Genomic DNA, 12714 nt, shown 5'->3' with positions numbered 1-12714 from the left:
TGATGATGATAATGCTTTACTAACCGCCCCTTTTCAGGCCCATGAGTTCAAGGATGCTATGTTTTCTATGCACTCAGATAAGAGCCCTGGCCCGGATGGTTTCAATCCGGGTTTTTTTCAACATTTTTGGTATGTTTGTAATGCTGATATTTTTCAGGAATGTTGTGCGTGGCTCAACAATAATCAATTTCCGCCATCACTAAACTCCACAAATATTGCCTTGATCCCCAAAGTTAATGAATATAAATCCATGAAGGACTGGAGGCCGATTGCTTTATGCAATGTTTTATATAAATTAGTGGCAAAGGTTCTTGCAAATAGACTCAAAAAAATTCTGCATAAATGTATTTCTAAAAATCAGTCAGCTTTTGTCCCGGAGAGGTCTATTCTTGATAATGCCATGATTGCTATTGAAGTGGTGCATCACATGAAATTAAGTAAGAAAGTAAGAGATAAAAATGTTGCTCTAAAGTTGGACATCAGCAAGGCATATGACAGAATTGACTGACTTTACCTTAAGGAAGTGATGATTCAAATGGGATTTCATAGACAATGGGTCCGATGGATTATGTTGTATGTTGAAACTGTTGTTTATTCTGTCATTGTTAACAATGAGATGGTGGGTCCAATCATACCAGGCAGGGGGCTGCGACAAGGAGATCCGTTGTCGCCTTATTTATTTATTTTGTGTGCGGAGGGTCTTTCTGCTCTCATCCGTAAAGCTGAACGTTGTGAAGATCTCCATGGCATATCTATTTGTACTAATGCACCTACTATTTCTCACCTTTTGTTTGCAGATGATTGTTTTTTATTTTTCAGGGCAGATGAGAAAGAAGCGCAAGTTATGAAGAATATTCTTCATACTAATGAGTTAGCTTCGAGACAGGCTATTAGTCTTCCAAAATCTGAAGTTTTCTTTAGCAGTGTTGTTCCAACGCCCTTGAAGGATACTATTACAAACATTTTATGTGTCAGAGCGGTGATGGGAACATGCAAGTATCTTGGCCTTCCATCCATGGTGGGCAGAAGTAAAGAGGCAACCTTCGGATTCATCAAAGACCGTATTTGGCACAAAATCAATAGTTGGAGTAGCATGTGTTTATCAAAAGCCGGCAGAGAGGTTATGATCAAATCGGTATTACAGTCTATTCCATCTTACATTATGAGTGTTTTTTATTGCCAAATAAATTAGTTGATGCTTTTGAAAAAATGATAAATGCTTTTTGGTGGGGTAATGGTGGTAATATGCGCAGACGGTTACATTAGATGTCGTGGGAAAGGTTGTCAGTTCATAAGAATTTCGGAGGTATGGGTTTTAAAGATTTGACGTCTTTTAATGTGGCTATGTTAGGTGTAACACCCTATTTCTATTAAGTGGTAAAACGCGCGAATACATCAGAAATATTCTAGAAATAGATGCTACGTCTCCGAATAAACCACAATTGTACATGCATAAAGATCATGTTTACACAACATAGCAGCGGAACAACATATAATTCATAAACATCTCTGGATCTCCAACAAAATACAAAGTGTATCCTCCAAATTTCAAATAACAGAATATCTCAACAACTCCAAAATACAAGTCAAATAAACAACATGCAAGGACTATCCTAGATCAGAGCCCTAATCTAGACACTTGCATGAAAAAGAGGAACTCCACTCCTCGGCATCAACAAGCAACAACTAAGCATCCTGCACTCCATCTACCCGTCCATACAGAAAGGTAGGTGGTAAACCACTGAGGGTTAGCATTACATCATCATAATCCATATAAGATTAACACGAACTTTGAAGATGAAAGGTATAATCAAGGATAAAGAATGACAATCCATACATAACTCCACAATATTCACAACATATAATTATTCCAAGATCATTCATTATCATCATACTAAGTTCATGTCCACAAGTGTATCATACACATATCACAATCTCCCCTTGTCAATCAACAATTAACAATTCAATCCGCAAGTACAATTAGCAATAATCAACCATCAAACACATCTTAATTGCAATTCAATCCACCAACAGTTTATGCAATGTCTCTAGACTCATCTAGATGCATGTGGTACCAAAACACCTCAAGGTCGTCACCTTTGATGCAACAAAAACATCGTAATCACCTCCATTGGATATAAAATCCACCACCATCAGTCATGTATGCATGAACATATGACTCAACTACAAATGCATATGTTCACACAAACAATAATCACCTCACCATCACCAATACTTGTATATATGCAATCATTAACAATTCACCATCACATATCATATATACAATCACCAACCACATCCAAAAATCACACAACATGTAGTTGTCACATAATTACAACACCAATCATCTCCACATAACATATAATAACTTTCCATAAAGGATTCACAATCAATTGATTCTCAAAAGTCATCTTTAGTCAAGTTCGTCTCTCAAAATCACAACATTAGATTAATTGAACATTTGAGTCAAAACCAAGTAAACAAGCTCAATTGCCTATGCCTTGTATTCTCACAATTCACATATGTGTGCAGTAGAGGTTACATAAGCATTTCAATGGCCAAATACGATGAATTCATGAAGATCACAAAGTTCTTCTCACCGAAACACTTTTCAAGAAATTTCCCATTTCTAAGCAAAACAAGTTAGACCCAACACATCATAGTTTGAAAACCATAATTGAACTTATAGAATCCAAGTTTGAAAGCCATTGGAAAGCTAACAAAATTATCTAAAACTTTCATGTTTACACCAAAGGCCAATTCAAAGCAGAAATGGGTGAAAAAGCACAAAAAACGCAGAAACCGAAGTTCTGTCAGCACGGCACGACCCGTGCCACGCACTGGCACGGCCGTGCCAAAAGGTACAGAAAGTTAGCACGGCTCGTGCCATGCACGGCACGGCCGTGCTCGATTGACAGCACAACTTTTTCTTCGTTTTTCCGTTTTCACCATTTCGCGCATAAAATTCAAACCGTTAATCGGATTTTGATGCCGTTTTTGCCTACACGCTCCTGACACTTAGCTCTATCATAATCTACAGAAAAATTCAAGTTTCAACCATCCCAAAAATCATTTCTCCCAAACCTCACATAATCACTTGTTTGCAAAAACGCTTAAACACCGACATTTCACACGAAAAACCCGTTTTCTCCCAAACGACTCGACTAACACAACCACAACATGAAAACAGAAATTATACCAAGTCCAATTCATCCAACAACATCAAAAACTCAGTCAACAACTTCCTATTTCAAAAGTTCATTTTGATCCTTCACATGAACATCTTAGCACAACTTCACCAATTCAAACAACAACGTCACAAAATGGAATACCCATGGTATAAATCAACAACAACAACATATCTAATTCATCAACAACCTCATTCAAACATGAATCCATCACTATTCAACCACAACAACACTAATTTATACCATTTTGAGTAAAATCAACAAAGTATACATATAAACATATATTGAGCATGTAATTTCATCAACAACAACTTGATTATCAACAATTCATGTCCTCAAACATAACAACAACAATCATGCATGAATTTAGAGCAATTAGATTCAATTTATTAATTTCATAAAAATGGGTTTAAATGAAAAATGATGAAATTATGACCAAAAACTAACCCCCTTACCTCTAACACCAAGAATCCTTAATTTAAGCCTCAATTTAGCTCCTAGGTGTTGAATCCCCACTTCTAGCTCTAGCCCTTGCTCTTGTTGTTGTCTCTAGTCTCTATCTCTTCTCCTCCCAAATGAAATGAAATGTGAAATGTTGTGTAACCTAATTTTCACCAACAACTAGAGTTTATATATGTGCTCTATTCAATTGGGCTTATCTCTCAAACCTTAATGGGCCTAACCCATTTCTTTTCTAACACCCAAAATGTCACTACTCACTTAATGGTAAATCACAACACTAACGGTCACTTACCGGTAAATAAAATGATTACTACACTCTCTCTAGTAACTTGGTAAAATAATACTCTTACTAAGCACTAAAATAATTCCCATCCAAAATTACAAAATTACCCCTACTCTCGAAATGACCAAAATGCCCCTAAGTCCAAAATGACTAAAATACCCTTCTACACCGAATTCTACAATTCCCAACCAAAAATACACACAGATGCAAATAATCACATAAGAGCACACACAACACATAAATAAATAATAAAAATAAAACTAGCGAAAATCGGGCTGTTACAACTCTCCCCCACTAAAAAGAATTTTCGCACTCGAAAATTACCTGAAGAAAACAACTCTGGATACGCAATCCTCATCCTACTCTCCGATTCCTAAGTGGCACTCTCACTGGTTGGTCCAACCCAAATCACTTTAACCAAAACGACCTCCTTGCCACGCAAACGCTTCACTTCGCGATCCTCAATCTTAACCGGCCAAGTCTCAACGGTCAAATTATTCCTTACTTCCAAATCATCCACTTGAATCACATGAGACGCATCATACACATACTTCCTCAACTGAGACACATGAAACACATCATGAAGATTCGACAAAGATGGCGGTAACGCAATCCTATACGCTACAAGAACCTTCTCAACGATCTCAAAAGGTCCAACAAAACGAGGAGTCAACTTCCGACACTTCAAAACACGTCCAACACCTGTTACAGGATTCACTCTCAAAAACACATGATCACCAACCTGAAACTCGATGTCCTTCCTCCTCTTATCATGATAACTCTTCTGCCTACTCTGAGACGCTCTCATCTTCTCTTGAATCATCTTAACTTTCTTGTTCGTCTCTTGCACAACTTCCAGTCCTAACAAAGCACTTTCTCCTGACTCATACCAACACAAAGGAGTCCTACACCTCCAACCATACAAAGCTTCAAACGGTGCCATTCCGATACTAGAATGAAAACTGTTGTTGCAAGTAAACTCAATCAACGGTAAACATTCAATCCAACTGACACCTTGCTCCAACACACAAGCTCTCAACAAATCTTTCAAACTCTGAATAGTCCTCTCCGTCTGACCATCAGTCTGGGGATGATACGCAGAACTCAACCTCAACTTAGTTCCCAAAGCAACTTGCAAACTCTCCCAAAACTTAGAAGTAAACCTCGGATCCCGATCCGACACAATACTAGAAGGAACACCATGCAATCTAACAATCTGCTCAATGTAGATCTCAGCCAACTTCGCCACAGACATACCAGTCTTAACATGAACAAAATGTGCCGACTTCGTCAACCGATCAACAATCACCCAAATAGAATCAAAACCCTTAGCAGTCTTCGGCAACGCTCCAACAAAGTCCATTGATATACTATCCCATTTCCACTCTGGCACAAACAACGGTTGCATCAAACCTGACGGCTTCTGATGTTTAATCTTAGACTTCTGACAAACCAAACAAGCATACACAAACTCTGCAATATCCTTCTTCATTCCAAGCCACCAAAACAACTTCTTCAAATCTTGATACATCTTAGTCGCTCCTCTATCAATACTCAAACTACTTCTGTGACCTTCTTCCAAAATCTGCTTCTTAAGCTCAAGTACACTTGGCACACAAACACGATCACGAAACATCAAAACACCGTTCTCATCCAATCTAAAGTCTCCACCTTTGCCTTGATTAACCAACACCACTCGATCTACAAGTTCCAAATCTTCCTTCTGACCATTCTTGATCTCCTCCAGAATAATACTTGTCAGCTTCAACATTCCCAACCTCACACCATCCGGTGTTAACTCACTAACCAAACTCAAGTCTCGAAATTGCTCAACCAACTCTAACTCTTTCACCATCAAAGCAGACATATGCAACGACTTTCTACTCAAAGCATCAGCAACAACATTAGCCTTTCTAGGATGATAACTCAACTGGAAATCAAATCCTTAAGATACTCCAACCATCTCCTCTGCCTCATATTCAACTCCTTCTGGTCAAACAAATACTTCAAACTCTTATGATCACTGAACACCTCAAACTTAGAACCATACAGATAATGCATCTAAATTTTTAACACATACACAACGACCGCTAATTCCAAATCATGAGTCGGATAGTTCTTCTCATGCACTTTCAACTGCCTCGAAGCATAAGCCACAACTTGACGATTCTGCAAAAGCATACCACCAAGACCCATCTTAGAAGCATCACAATACACAACAAACGATTCCTTCGGATTCGGCAAAATCAACACTGGAGCTGACGTCAACCTCTTCTTCAACTCTTGGAAACTCTTCTCACACTTAGCATCCCAAACATAAGCTTATCCTTTCCGAGTCAACTTCGTCAATGGCAACGCCAACTTAGAGAATCCCTTAATGAACCTCCGATAATAACCTGCCTATCGGAGAAAGCTTCTAACTTCAAAAATAGACTTAGGTGATTCCCACTGCAACACTGCATCAACCTTCGACGGATCCACCGCAATGCCACCTTTAGAAATCACATGACCAAGGAAACTCACCTCCCGCAACCAAAACTCACACTTGGACAACTTAGCAAACAACTTCTTCTCTTTCAAAACTCCCAACACAATCCTCAAATGCTCGGCATGCTCTTCTTCAGACTTAGAATACACCAAAATATCATCTATAAACACCACCACAAAACGATCCAAAAAAGGATGAAATATTCTATTCATGTATTCCATGAAGATACCTGGCGCATTAGATACTCCAAATGGCATCACAGAATACTCATAGTGTCCATACCTCGTTCTGAACGCAGTTTTGGATATATCTTCCGCCTTTACTCTAATCTGATGATATCCTGACCTCAAATCAATCTTACTGAACACTTCTGCACCAACCAACTGATCCATCAAATCTTCAATCCTCGGATGCAGATACCGATTCTTGATTGTCACCTTGTTCAACTGCCGATAATCCACACACAATCTCATGCTACCATCCTTCTTCTTAACCAACAACACATGAGCTCCCCACGGCGAAAAACTTGGCCTGATAAACTGTTTCTCAAGCAACTCTTCCAACTGCTTCTTCAACTCACCCAGCTCTAATGCAGACATCCGGTACGGCGCAATTGAAATAGGACTCGTTCCAGGCACCAAATCAATTGCAAACTCAACTTCCCTCTCCGACGGTAACTCGGTAATGTCGTCCGGAAAAACTTCTGGAAACTCTTGCATTACCGGCAAATCACCAACTCCTTTCTCACTACTCTCATTCAAGGAAGCAAATATCATGAATACACTAGCTTCACCATTCAAAGACTTCTTTACTTGCTCCGCGGTCAAGAACTTCCTACCTCCCTCAGCTACTGGCTTAGAAAACGTTATACTCTTGGTCAAACAATTAATGTTAACACCAAAAGTCAACATCCAACCCATACCAAAAATCACGTCCATAAGCTTCAACGGAAGACACACAAGATCCAACTCGAAATCAACGGGAACCTTAACACAAATCACAAACGACTGAGCCTCTGCAGCCAAAGATACCTTCCCTTGCCTGACCCAACGAACCTGAAGCAACCTGCTACTCCCCCACTACGCTCAAATCCACCTAAAAGAACGGAACAACACAACAAGTACCGACAGTACTCCCGTACTTGTCGCATACAACAGGGAATTCAACGGGTTTTGGTCTGGACAAGATCGACCACGGCTCTGATACCAACTTATAACACCCTATTTCTATTAAGCGGTAAAACGCGCGAATACATCAGAAATATTCTAGAAATATATGCTACGTCTCCGAATAAACCACAATTGTACATGCATAAAGATCATGTTTACACAACATAGCAGCGGAACAACATATAATTCATAAACATCTCTGGATCTCCAACAAAATACAAAGTGTATCCTCCAAATTTCAAATAACAGAATATCTCAACAACTCCAAAATACAAGTCAAATAAACAACATGCAAGGACTATCCTAGATCAGAGCCCTAATCTAGACACTTGCATGAAAAAGAGGAACTCCACTCCTCGGCATCAACAAGCAACAACTAAGCATCCTGCACTCCATCTACCCGTCCATACAGAAAGGTAGGTGGTAAACCACTGAGGGTTAGCATTACATCATCATAATCCATATAAGATTAACACGAACTTTGAAGATGAAAGGTATAATCAAGGATAAAGAATGACAATCCATACATAACTCCACAATATTCACAACATATAATTATTCCAAGATCATTCATTATCATCATACTAAGTTCATGTCCACAAGTGTATCATACACATATCACAATCTCCCCTTGTCAATCAACAATTAACAATTCAATCCGCAAGTACAATTAGCAATAATCAACCATCAAACACATCTTAATTGCAATTCAATCCACCAACAGTTTATGCAATGTCTCTAGACTCATTTAGATGCATGTGGTACCAAAACACCTCAAGGTCGTCACCTTTGATGAAACAAAAACATCGTAATCACCTCCATTGGATATAAAATCCACCACCATCAGTCATGTATGCATGAACATATGACTCAACTACAAATGCATATGTTCACACAAACAATAATCACCTCACCATCACCAATACTTGTATATATGCAATCATTAACAATTCACCATCACATATCATATATACAATCACCAACCACATCCAAAAATCACACAACATGTAGTTGTCACATAATTATAACACCAATCATCTCCACATAACATATAATAACTTTCCATAAAGGATTCACAATCAATTGATTCTCAAAAGTCATCTTTAGTCAAGTTCGTCTCTCAAAATCACAACATTAGATTAATTGAACATTTGAGTCAAAACCAAGTAAACAAGCTTAATTGCCTATGCCTTGTATTCTCACAATTCACATATGTGTGCAGTAGAGGCTACATAAGCATTTCATCGGCCAAATATGATGAATTCATGAAGATCACAAAGTTCGTCTCACCGAAACACTTTTCAAGAAATTTCCCATTTCTAAGCAAAACAAGTTAGACCCAACACATCATAGTTTGAAAACCATAATTGAACTTATAGAATCCAAGTTTGAAAGCCATTGGAAAGCTAACAAAATTATCTAAAACTTTCATGTTTACACCAAAGGCCAATTCAAAGCAGAAATGGGTGAAAAAGCACAAAAAACGCAGAAACCGAAGTTCTGTCAGCACGGCACGGCCCGTGCCACGCACGGGCACGGCCGTGCCAAAAGGTACAGAAAGTTAGCACGGCTCGTGGCATGCACGGCACGGCCGTGCTCGATTGACAGCACAACTTTTTCTTCGTTTTTCCGTTTTCACCATTTCGCGCATAAAATTCAAACCGTTAATCGGATTTTGATGCCGTTTTTGCCTACACGCTCCTGACACTTAGCTCTATCATAATCTACAGAAAAATTCAAGTTTCAACCATCCCAAAAATCATTTCTCCCAAACCTCACATAATCACGTATTTGCAAAAACGCTTAAACACCGACATTTCACACGAAAAACCCGTTTTCTCCCAAACGACTCGACTAACACAACCACAACATGAAAACAGAAATTATACCAAGTCCAATTCATCCAACAACATCAAAAACTCAGTCAACAACTTCCTATTTCAAAAGTTCATTTTGATCCTTCACATGAACATCTTAGCACAACTTCACCAATTCAAACAACAACGTCACAAAATGGAATACCCATGGTATAAATAAACAACAACAACATATCTAATTCATCAACAACCTCATTCAAACATGAATCCATCACTATTCAACCACAACAACACTAATTTATACCATTTTGAGCAAAATCAACAAAGTATACATATAAACATATATTGAGCATGTAATTTCATCAACAACAACTTGATTATCAACAATTCATGTCCTCAAACATAACAACAACAATCATGCACGAATTTAGAGCAATTAGATTCAATTTATTAATTTCATAAAAATGGGTTTAAATGAAAAATGATGAAATTATGACCAAAAACTAACCCCCTTACCTCTAACACCAAGAATCCTTAATTCAAGCCTCAATTTAGCTCCTAGGTGTTGAATCCCCACTTCTAGCTCTAGCCCTTGCTCTTGTTGTTGTCTCTAGTCTCTATCTCTTCTCCTCCCAAATGAAATGAAATGTGAAATGTTGTGTAACCTAATTTTCACCAACAACTAGAGTTTATATATGTGCTCTATTCAATTGGGCTTATCTCTCAAACCTTAATGGGCCTAACCCATTTCTTTTCTAACACCCAAAATGTCACTACTCACTTAATGGTAAATCACAACACTAACGGTCACTTACCGGTAAATAAAATGATTACTACACTCTCTCTAGTAACTTGGTAAAATAATACTCTTACTAAGCACTAAAATAATTCCCATCCAAAATTACAAAATTACCCCTACTCTCGAAATGACCAAAATGCCCCTAAGTCCAAAATGACTAAAATACCCTTCTACACCGAATTCTACAATTCCTAACCAAAAATACACACAGATGCAAATAATCACATTAGAGCACACACAACACACATAAATAAATAATAAAAATAAAACTAGCGAAAATCGGGCTGTTACATTAGGCAAACAGGGTTGGAGATTTCAAACTGATCAGTCTAGCCTTGTTTCCCGTTTATTTAAGGCTAGGTATTTTCCTAATTCTGACTTCATCGGGTCTAATATTGGGCATAATCCAAGCTATGTTTGGAGAAGTATTTTTAGTGCCAAAATTGTGGTGAAACAAGGTGTGCGGTGGAGAATAGGTTCTGGTGTTAATATACCATTTTTAGGTGCCCCTTGGCTTAAGGACGACTTGTCTTTATCTACAACTAATCCAGTTTTTGAGCCTTTGATGCAGGTAAATTTAAGCGAGTTTATTGACCAATATTTGAAGGTGTGGAAAGCGCCCCTTATTTGTAGCTTGTTTGATGCGCACACTGCCCAAGCTATTCTTGACACACCGCTTCAGCCACTTGTTACGGAAGATAAAATGATTTGGAAAGGGGAAAAAAGTGGTAAATATTCTGTTAAAACTGAGTATAAAATATGTGTGTCTGAAATTGCTGATAACTCTCATGTGCATGTACATGGCCGGTGGAATCTTATTTGGAAATTAAAAGTGCCTCCTAAAATCAAGAATTTTCTTTGGCGTGTGTGTCGTGGCTGTTTTCCGACACGGGCTCGCCTAAGTAGTAGAGGTGTTTCTTGTCCACTTGATTGTGTTCAATGTAGTAACAATTATGAAGATAGCATCCATATTCTTATAGAGTGTCCTAAAGCTGTTCAAGTATGGAGGGATGCGAATTTATGGGACATAATTGATAGGGTGCTTCGGCAAGACTATAATATTCATGCTCTCATATTTACTTTTTTGTAGAATTTTTCTTCAGGGCATTGTGAACTTATGGCCACGATTATGTGGAGTCTTTGGAAGAGCCGGAACATGAAACTTTGGCAGCATCAGAATGAAACTAATGTGCAGGTTCTTCAACGTGCAACTCACTTACTAGAAGAATGGAGAGCAGCCCAAGACATCAGGTCTCGTAATAACAACCACAATACCACACCACATGTGCGCAACACAAGTATAGAAGAGGATCGTTGGAAGAAGCCAGCACCTGGCAGGTATAAATGCAACATTGATGCATCCTTTTCCACTTCTCTTAACAGGGTTGGAGTGGGCATCTGCCTTAGAGATGATGATGGTGCCTTTGTTCTTGCAAGAACGGATTGGTTTGTCCCTCTTTGTGATGTAGAGGTGGGAGAGGCGGTTGTTTTGCATACAGCCTTGGATTGGATCTCTAATCAACAATTTGATAATGTCGATTTTGTTCTTGATTGTAAAAGAGTTGTTGATTGTGTCAATTCTAGTTTAGATGATAGCAGCGAATTTAGGTGTATTATTACTGCTTGTAAACAGCTGCTAGAGGATAGATTTCAGAACTCTCATGTTGAGTTCAATAGGAGGCAAGCAAATAGGGTAGCTCACGAGTTAGCTCAGGCAGCCCTGTCTAATCCTAGCCCCCATATTATTGATGATGTACCTACATGTATTTTTCATATTTTAGCAAATGAAATGCAATGAATTTATTCCTTCAAAAAAAAAGGAAAAGGGGTAAAAAGTTCAAACTAACCCATTTTGAAAAGATTTAGGGTTCGGGGGTTAGTTACATAAAGGGAAGGTATTAGCACCCTTTATGTCTGTAGTACTCTACGGGAACCTCTTGGTTTCATTTAATTAATGTGCTATAAACTTGCTTGCTTTAAAAAATGGAATTTGAAATGATAAAAGAAAAGAGAGACCTAGTTATCTACATTTTATTGATTTGAGAGGACAAGTCCTTTGTCTACGTACTCGTGAGGGATCAAAATCATGTAGTTCATGGTAAAAACAGACGTTTGATTGGTTGTGTGTTTTTTATTAGTTTGAAAAAGGTTTTAAAATGAAAAGCCAAGTGGCAAAGTGAATTTGTTTGTATTTTTTATAGTAAAGAAAAATGACTTGAAATATAATTAGATTGATTGAAGTTTGATTAAGGAAAGAAAATAAAAAAGAACGGTCACTTGATTTAAGATCAAGGTTTATTTAAGAAAATATTTTTGTGTTTTGTTATTTGCATGTTTTTGTTGTTTTTGAATGATGACTACACTAAAATTGGCACTAACGGAGCGAGAAGATAAAGCGTAGGTACCTTATGGTGGCGTTGGGCCACCACAAGGACCTTTAATCTAATCTAGCAACATAAAAAGAAAGGCATACACACACGCACGCACACATGCACCTAAACTATTACA

At 38.1% G+C, this 12714-nt stretch overlaps 1 long non-coding RNA gene across 1 annotated transcript; it reads left to right on the top strand.

Annotated features, from left to right (window-relative positions):
- The first annotated feature begins 1200 nt into the window (after nucleotides 1–1200).
- Nucleotides 1201–12031, top strand: LOC146937311 (uncharacterized). Its single transcript, XR_015033265.1, has 3 exons — nucleotides 1201–1351; nucleotides 10503–10934; nucleotides 11297–12031. It is a non-coding gene; the product is annotated as an uncharacterized LOC146937311 (long non-coding RNA).
- Nucleotides 12032–12714: the final 683 nt, after the last annotated feature.

Source organism: Medicago sativa, chromosome 3 (assembly GCF_051527215.1).
Source record: "Medicago sativa cultivar Bolivia chromosome 3, Bolivia_mono, whole genome shotgun sequence".
Classification (NCBI taxonomy): domain Eukaryota; kingdom Viridiplantae; phylum Streptophyta; class Magnoliopsida; order Fabales; family Fabaceae; genus Medicago; species Medicago sativa.
The sequence above is the reverse complement of the archived record's forward strand: the minus strand, read 5'-3'. Positions and strand labels throughout refer to the sequence as shown.